Source organism: Tupaia chinensis, unplaced genomic scaffold, assembly GCF_000334495.1.
Source record: "Tupaia chinensis unplaced genomic scaffold, TupChi_1.0 Scaffold141247_1, whole genome shotgun sequence".
Classification (NCBI taxonomy): Eukaryota; Metazoa; Chordata; class Mammalia; order Scandentia; family Tupaiidae; genus Tupaia; species Tupaia belangeri.
In genome coordinates, this window is record NW_006201110.1 from 3580 (window position 1) to 11123 (window position 7544).

Here is a 7544-nt window from a genome sequence, read left to right on the forward strand (position 1 = left end):
GAGGAATCTTAATGGCCTTCATGGCTCAGAGGAAGAGGTCTGGAGACCGAGGACTACATCCCTAAGGAACACCTTTGTTTAGCAAAGAGGGGTGGTAATCACTGTTTACTCGAGGCAAAAGGAGAAAGCCAGTTTCCAACGGAGCGCAGTTGGCAGTGGAGGTGCTTGGTAGCTGCGACAGGGAAGGACGCTCCCGCTGGCGGAGCGTCCCCCACCTTGCCCTTCTGGGTCTGTGTGGCAGCTTGGCCTTTCCCGGGCTTGGGAGGACACGGAGCCCAGCCTGGGGGGGAGGGAGGCAGGGCTAGTCCGGGCGGCTGCTCCCCGGTTACCACCTGAGCTTAAACCAACACAGCATCTGCCTCACGACGTCTGAGGGTCCCCTGGGCTAGACCCCTTTTGAAGTCTCTAGGGGACAGGAGAGACTTCCTTCTAGAGGCCCCCACCCCGGGGTCCCTTCCGCCATCTTCAAAGCCCACGGGACAATGGAGTCTCTGCCATGCTGGGGTCTCTCCGCTTCTCCCGTGCTCCGCGTCCGGTTCAGGACCCTCGCGAGCGCACTGGCTGCACCGCAAACGCAGTTCTCTGCGTCCGAAGGCGCCTTCCGTGCAGCCAGGCGTACACAGGGTCGAGGGCTCGGACGGGACAGCACTGGGAGGCCTTGCGCGGGTCTGACCCTTTCCCCTGCAGTTCGCAGACGTGCGTCCCTTAAAGCGCCTCTGTGAGCTCCGGGGACGCGGCGGGCACCTGCGTGAGCTCCTGGGACGGTTTGCCCGCGCATTCCCCGCGCAGCGGATTCCCGGAAAGGCAGTAGGGTTCTCCCTCGGCCCGGCGCCGGGTCCTCTGTGCGCGAGGCGGGCTTTCCGCGGGGCAGCGGGGCGCCCCGGTTACGCCGCAGCGCCTCGCGGGGTGGAGCGCGGTCCGTCCTCCCCAGGCTCCCGCGGCTCTGCTGCCCCGAGATGGAGAAACCCGCGCGCGGGAAGAGCACGAAGGGCGCGGGACCAGCTCAGCGCAGTTCAGGGGTCCGGGCTGGGACGCGCTGGGGGATGCCGTCCAGCCCCTCGGCGCCCCGGTGCGGCACTGCTGCCCGGTGGCCGATTCCTGCGGCCGGTGCGGGGCCTGGGCATGCGACTAGGGCCTCGTGGCCGGCGTCCTGCGTAATTGCGGCGTATCCCGAGTTCGCCTGTGGGCCTGAGACACCCGGAGAGCGGGGTGACCCAGATATTGGGGCCCCGGGCCACGCTGGCGCCGGAGCTCGGGCCCCGGGAGGGAGAGCACAGCTGACCCAGGAGCCCCAGTTCGGTCCAGTTCCTGCTTCCCCCTGGGCCGCCCGCACCCCAGCTCGACTCCGGGCGCCGGCAGCGGGAGCCAGTCAGGGCCGGTCCTGCCAGGTCGGGGTTCCAGCCCCAGAGAGACATCGCTCTTTTTCGGGTTTAGCTTCTCGGAAACTGAGCTGGGGCACGCGAGACTCCTGGACCCCGCAGACCTGCCAGGGCCTGGCCCCGACAGGTGCAGTTGGGACCACACCCCGAGGCCAGCGTGGTCCAGGCTTCGACTGCGCTGTTGCAGCGCTGGGGCTGGCTGGGTTTGTTTCCATGCCGGGCACCGCGTCAGCTTGCGTGGGGCGTGAGCGGAGCGGGACTGCGTGCGCGGCTCGGGGGCGCTTATTTGGCGGAGGAGAGGCAGGGACTGGGCAGAGGCGCAGAGGGCGGGAAAATCGCCGTCGGCCCGCCCCTCCCTCCTTCTGTTCTCCCACACTTGCCCACGGGGAGAGCCCTGCGGGCGCCGGAAGGGATGAATTCACCCCTTAGGTGCCCCTTGTCGCTGACCCGGCTGCGGCGACCTGCGCAGGACTCCAGGCAGGGGTAGTGCAGGGGCGAAGAGGAGCTGGGACCCTGCCGGCTTATGATAGCTCAGGGTTCTGGCTCCCCTGGGGCTGGAGGCCGCAGGCTGGCGAAGTCCTGCACCTGCAGCTGGTAGCAGAGGGAGCAGAATCTAGGGGGCCCGGGAGGTGTGGCCACAGACCCAGCCCAATCGGACCGCTTTACACCCTCCTCTGCTGCAGCATCCCAGGCAATCCCATCAATTTCTAGGTGTTGAGAGGTCTTTACAGGCGTGCCCGGCTAGCTCAGTCGGTAGAGCATGAGACTCTTAATCTCAGGGTCGTGGGTTCGAGCCCCACGTTGGGCGGTCCGTTTTGTTTATTTGGAGTTCCGAGAAATTCGGCAGGCGCCTACCCAGCAATTATTGGGTACTCATTTCAGGCCTGCAGCCCTTCCAAGCAGAGCATCCCAGTGACCCAGGACCCTCGCTAGCTGCCATTCTGTCCTCAGGAGGTCTGTCCACTGCAGTTTCCCGCTGTGAAGTGACGGAGAGGCGGCTGGTGGCTTGAGGCTTGCCAGCCTGGTGCAGAGTACTGGCAGTCGGAGAGGGTCAAGAAAGCCACCAGATTTGGGGGCAGGAGTCGCTCCCCATTTATTGCGGTGCGGGAGGGTCGAGTGTAGTCACTTGCTCTTGAATTTACCCTTTTCAGACAAATCTGAAATACAAATCCTCCCAGCTGGACTCTGTAGAGCCTGCCCCAGAATACCAGGACAGCCACAAATAGAAGACTGAGTGTCCACATTCTGCAGGTCGGCTCGTTGGTCTAGGGGTATGATTCTCGCTTAGGGTGCGAGAGGTCCCGGGTTCAAATCCCGGACGAGCCCTCCTTTTCCGTACAAGGGTCATGTCCTTAAAACTTTTATCAGGGGAACCAGCAGTTAGCGTAATGGCTATGTCGCTGGACTCCCACGTAGTCGACCGCGGTTCGTGTCCCAGACCCAGTGGCTTAAAACTCACACCGGGCGCGTGTGCGTGCGTGCCCAAGCTCCCGAGAGGAGAATGGAGGAGAAGGGATTGCGGCGTGACCATCCCCCCTGGGGGGTGATTTCTCGCTTTCTGTCACTATGTCTCTCTCTGTCTGTCTGGCGAGCGCACGCGCCCTACAGTGAAAATCTCTCAAAAAAAAAAAACTTTTATCAGGAAACCCTGCTTGTGACAACCGCCACTTCACCACTTCTTCAGTCTAGACTGTCGGTCCCGAAAGTATTCTGACCTGCGGTCACACACTTGCACGGGTTGAGTGGAAGCTTACTCCTGTGGGACTCGGCCCCTCGCTGGGCACCCAGTACTTTAGACACCATGACCACTAGCTCCAGGGCTTGGGGTGAAGGTGTGAGAGCCAGCATCAGCCCTCCGCCCCTGTGCTCCCTCTTTCTGCCTCCTGTGTCCAACTGAGTGCCACTCCTCACCTGGTGGAGAGAGGATCCCAGAACCCAGGCCCCGAAACCCTAGGGAGATCCATGACAGAGGCTCCTTTCTGGGCAATGGAGGGTCCAGGTGGGATTGGATTTTGGCCCTAAGTTCCAATCCCGGAGCTGCTTTCCGTGAAGGGCAGAGGCTCCTTTTCCGGGCGTGGGGCCTCTCACAGCTCAAGCCCACCAAAGCCCAGGGCTGACCATGGAGCTTCACTTCCTGGGAGGTAATAATTTCTTTCCTAAAACTTCGTTAGTTTTAAAAATCAACAGTTTTTTTAGGAAATTACAAAGAAAAACACTTTGGGAGAGAGAGACTTGAGTTTTCCATAAACACAAACAGATGGAATTATTGGGATGCTTTCACTAAAAACACAGGAAATGCTGAATATTAACACATTCCTCTGCCAGCCGCCATGAGGAGGTGAGCGCCATGAGGAGGTGAGCGCGCTGGGCTTTGAGGAGTTCAGCCAGGCCATGGAGCAGCAGAGCAGCAAGACCACTTTCGTCTCCTTGCCCGTGTACGGGCGGAGAGGGAAAAGCTGGTGCCCGGCTGCCTGCGCGCGGAGCTTGTCGGTCGAGAGGGACTGAAGCACGTCAGTGAAGGGTCAGTGTTTATCCACCGCCAAGGACAGAGACCTTCATGGAAAGATGCGCAGGATGACCCCAGAACAAAGTTGAAAATAACTGTAGCGTCTACGCTATTAAATGTGGAACACCTCGGAAACTGGCAGAATCTGAGTGTCTTCAGGCCAGCCTTGTGGAGGTGTGATTCTCTGAGATTGAGATTTGATTTTGGCAAATGCCTTGATTTCCTGATCTGCTTTCGTATGAAGAAACTTCATATTTGCTTTAAATTCATGTTAGCAATAACTAAATGATGCTTGAAAAACTGGTGTATGTCTAAACAGTAGATGCCATTAAAGTGTTTACGAACCTTCAGTTTGCTGGAGTATATGGATGGCTTGAAGATATGAATAAAATAAGTATTCAAGAAAAAAAATAGAACCTTAAGAGACCAACAGATGAAGTAGTGGTTACATCACTGGATTCCCAAGTAGTTGACCATGGTTTGAGTCTCCGACCCAGCCAAAATCATGAGAGGAGAATGGAAGAGAAGGGATTGTGGTATGGCCATGGGGTGGGGGGTGGGGGTGCTTTCTTGCTTTTCGTCTCTGACTCCCGTAAATGCATGCACCCGATAGCAAAAAATCTCTCCAAAAATGAAAATAAGAAAGAAGAAAAGAAAAGAAAAAGAGAAAGAGAAAAAAAAAGAACCTTAAAACCAGCAAAGAGCTTTCAGGAGAGTGAAAAATTCCAGGTGGAATTTACACAGCGGCAGGAACCGAGAATGGGCATGCGCAGCCTTGGAGTTGCTGCTCCCGGGAGGGCATTTGCCAGCCTGGGACACACAGAAGTACACATCTGCCTGCATCCAGCCGCCAGCTGCTTCTGGAAGTGTGTGGGGAGGGGCATCCCAAGCGCTGGGACCCTCCTGTTCTGCTGATGCACAACAAAATCATGTCTCCCATGCTCACCTCCTTCCTGTCACCCTAAACCCTCAAGCAGTGTGTTCAAGGAGAGGCAGTCCTTTACAGCAGGGTCAGAGGTGAACCAGCACTAGGACTAACCCTACCTGAAGTTGTGCAAGAAGACTGTCTGGCAGTTCTAAACCCACCCAGGGCATTTGGAAGTACCCCTGAGCCGGTGACGACGCCTGGTCCAGTGAATCTACCCAGAGGCGGTTAAAGGACGCGCCTCCTGACCCGCCTGTGGGGAGTGGAACACAGCTTTGACAATATTTAACCTGAATCTAATAGTAAGAGAACAAGGAGAAAAGCCCAGACGGTGGGATCCAGATTCTCCCCTGGCCAAGTCTCTGTAAATACCAGTTGTTCACAGTCCAGGGCGGCTCTGGCTCCAACTGTGCGTCGTTGGTTCGTCCCGCCGGTTGGAGGCCTGCGTCCCCTCCTGCTCTCATATCTTCCAAGACCCGGGGCGCCTGTCCAGCGGAAGGAGTGTCTGCAACTCTCCGGAGCCGAGCTGGGAAAAGCCGGGGGCCTCCTCTTCCTCCTGCCACGGCTAAAACGCACAGCGGCGCAGCGCTCGCGTGCGTGCTTGCCTCGCACCCGCGGGTTAGCACCGTATCCTATCACCAAGGGTCCCGCCATGCAGAGGCCTGGTTTCCCTCAAGGACGACCCTCACTCCGCCTCTTGGGTTCGATTGTCCTAAACTGCCGGTTGGTCCCTCTCTGGTGTCGAGCAGGCAGGCGGTTCGGGCCCCGTGTCCGCCGCTTCATCTTCCGGGCCTGTGGCCAGGGCAGACGGGAGTGTAGACGACTTAGAGACGCGACAACGGAAGGCTCAGCGTGGTCTCTCATTCGGCCCCGGATTTTCTGTAAGCCGTGGAGGACCTGACGCGGGGACACTTGCGTAGGGGCTGTGTTAGAGCATCTCGCCACTAGCGGGAGAGGATATGCGGGTGCATCCTGGAGGTCCCGCAGCTCTTGGCGTACCGGGGGTTGTTGGGCAGCTCCGGGTTCTGCTTTTACCTTCGGATCACCACTAGCCACAGCGAGCCAGGTGAGGGTGTCTGCAGGAGGATCCGGCTCGCAGCGCCCGCCCTGGCTGCAGCGCCTGGAAGCGCCAGGTCCGGGGTGCAGTGGGCCAGGCCCCCGCTGGTCGCGCTGCCGGCCCGGGGTGGCGGCGCAGGAGCTGGAAGGAGGCGGCCTGCAGCTGGGCTTCCCACCCACGGGGCGCCGCGCTGTTTCAGGCGGTGCCTGTCCCGCCCGTCTTCCCCCCAACACCTCGCCTGCTGGTGGGCCCAGCGCGGGCCGCGGAGGACCGCAGGCGTGGCTGACACCGGGGAGGGCGGCCCGCGCCCTGCTGACCTTAGGGCCCGGGCTGCGGCGATCGGAGACCCACCTCCGCTCTCAGACTCTGCTCGCTCCGAGCAGAACCCCGTGCGCTCTCGCCCTGAGGCCCTTCTGGAGGAAGAAGAAGGGCCACCCTCCGCGGAGCCGCCCGGAGACAGGAGAGCGCGACAAGCGAGGCGCGGCTCAGGGCGGCGGTCTCGGGTCTCCTGCGCCAGCCCCGGCCCACGAACGGCCGGGCTGCCTCAGCCTCAGTAAACGCCCACACCAGTTCCCCTAGTGATTTGTAGCCGCAGGGGTGCTTCTTCCTTCTTGTGCTATTTTCAGGAAGGCACATGCTAGGCGCCCCAGTGGCCTAATGGATAAGGCACTGGCCTCCTAAGCCAGGGATTGTGGGTTCGAGTCCCACCTGGGGTAATAAGTGTGTTTCTATGCAGCGGTGAAGTTTTGGATTTCAAAAACAAAGTGAGAAATGTATATGTAGAAAAAGAGAAGTAATAAGGGAAAAATGTGAAAATTTAGTACTGTCTCAATCCGTGAAAGAGAAAAAAAATCTGTTTCATAAAAAGTAAAGAACGAGGGCTGGCCTGTCCGGTTGCTGGGAATATGTTCATACACGTCCATGATCTCGAGAGACAAATTGATAAGAGTTTGTGGTGTGCTCCATGGAGTGATGTTTTTCCCCCTCTCTCTCAGGCAGGCCACAGTTTGAGGCCCAGACGGGTGGATTGAAACTCACTCAGGAGGCGGGGTTGAGGTGTGGCCACCCCCTGTGTGTGTGATTTCTCACTTTCTGACGCTCTTGTTCCTCCAAGTTCATGTGCCTTATAACAAAAATCTCTCTCTTAAAAAAAAAAAATCCTTGCTTTATTCACAACTGTTCATTTTGAATATTTTCAAGCCTATATAAAAGTAAAAAAAGTATGTTTTTAAATTTTTAAATTTTAACTTAAAATTTATTTTACATTCATTCATTGAACATCACTACAGCATACAAAATGTGATTTCCCATCCAGAATACACTGTATAGTGGCTTAATTATACTTTTTTTTTTTTTGCCATAGGGCCAGTGCGCTCACCAGACAGAGAGATAGAGAGAGACAGAAAGCAAGAAATCACCCCACCACCACCACCCCAGGGAGGATGGCCATGCCGCAGTCCCTTCTCCTCCATTTGCCTCTTGGGATCTTGGGCACGCACGCACCACGCACCCGTCGTGAGTTTTAAGCCACTGGGTCCGGGACGCGAACTGCGGTTGACTACGTGGGAGTCCAGCAACATGGCCATTATGCTAACTGCTGGTCCCAATAATACATGCTATCATCACCAAATAATTTTCCATTTCTTCTTTCTTAAATATATATTTTTCTTTTTTAAA

At 57.4% G+C, this 7544-nt stretch overlaps 3 non-coding genes across 3 annotated transcripts; all 3 read left to right on the top strand.

Moving 5' to 3' along the window:
* Positions 1 to 2114: 2114 nt before the first annotated feature.
* TRNAK-CUU (transfer RNA lysine (anticodon CUU)) lies at positions 2115 to 2187 on the top strand. Its single transcript has one exon. It is a non-coding gene; the product is annotated as a tRNA-Lys (tRNA).
* A 446-nt stretch (positions 2188 to 2633) lies between these two features.
* TRNAP-AGG (transfer RNA proline (anticodon AGG)) lies at positions 2634 to 2705 on the top strand. The gene has a single exon. It is a non-coding gene; the product is annotated as a tRNA-Pro (tRNA).
* Positions 2706 to 6510: 3805 nt separating this feature from the next.
* On the top strand, positions 6511 to 6583 carry TRNAR-CCU (transfer RNA arginine (anticodon CCU)). Its single transcript has one exon. It is a non-coding gene; the product is annotated as a tRNA-Arg (tRNA).
* The last annotated feature ends 961 nt before the right edge of the window (positions 6584 to 7544 follow it).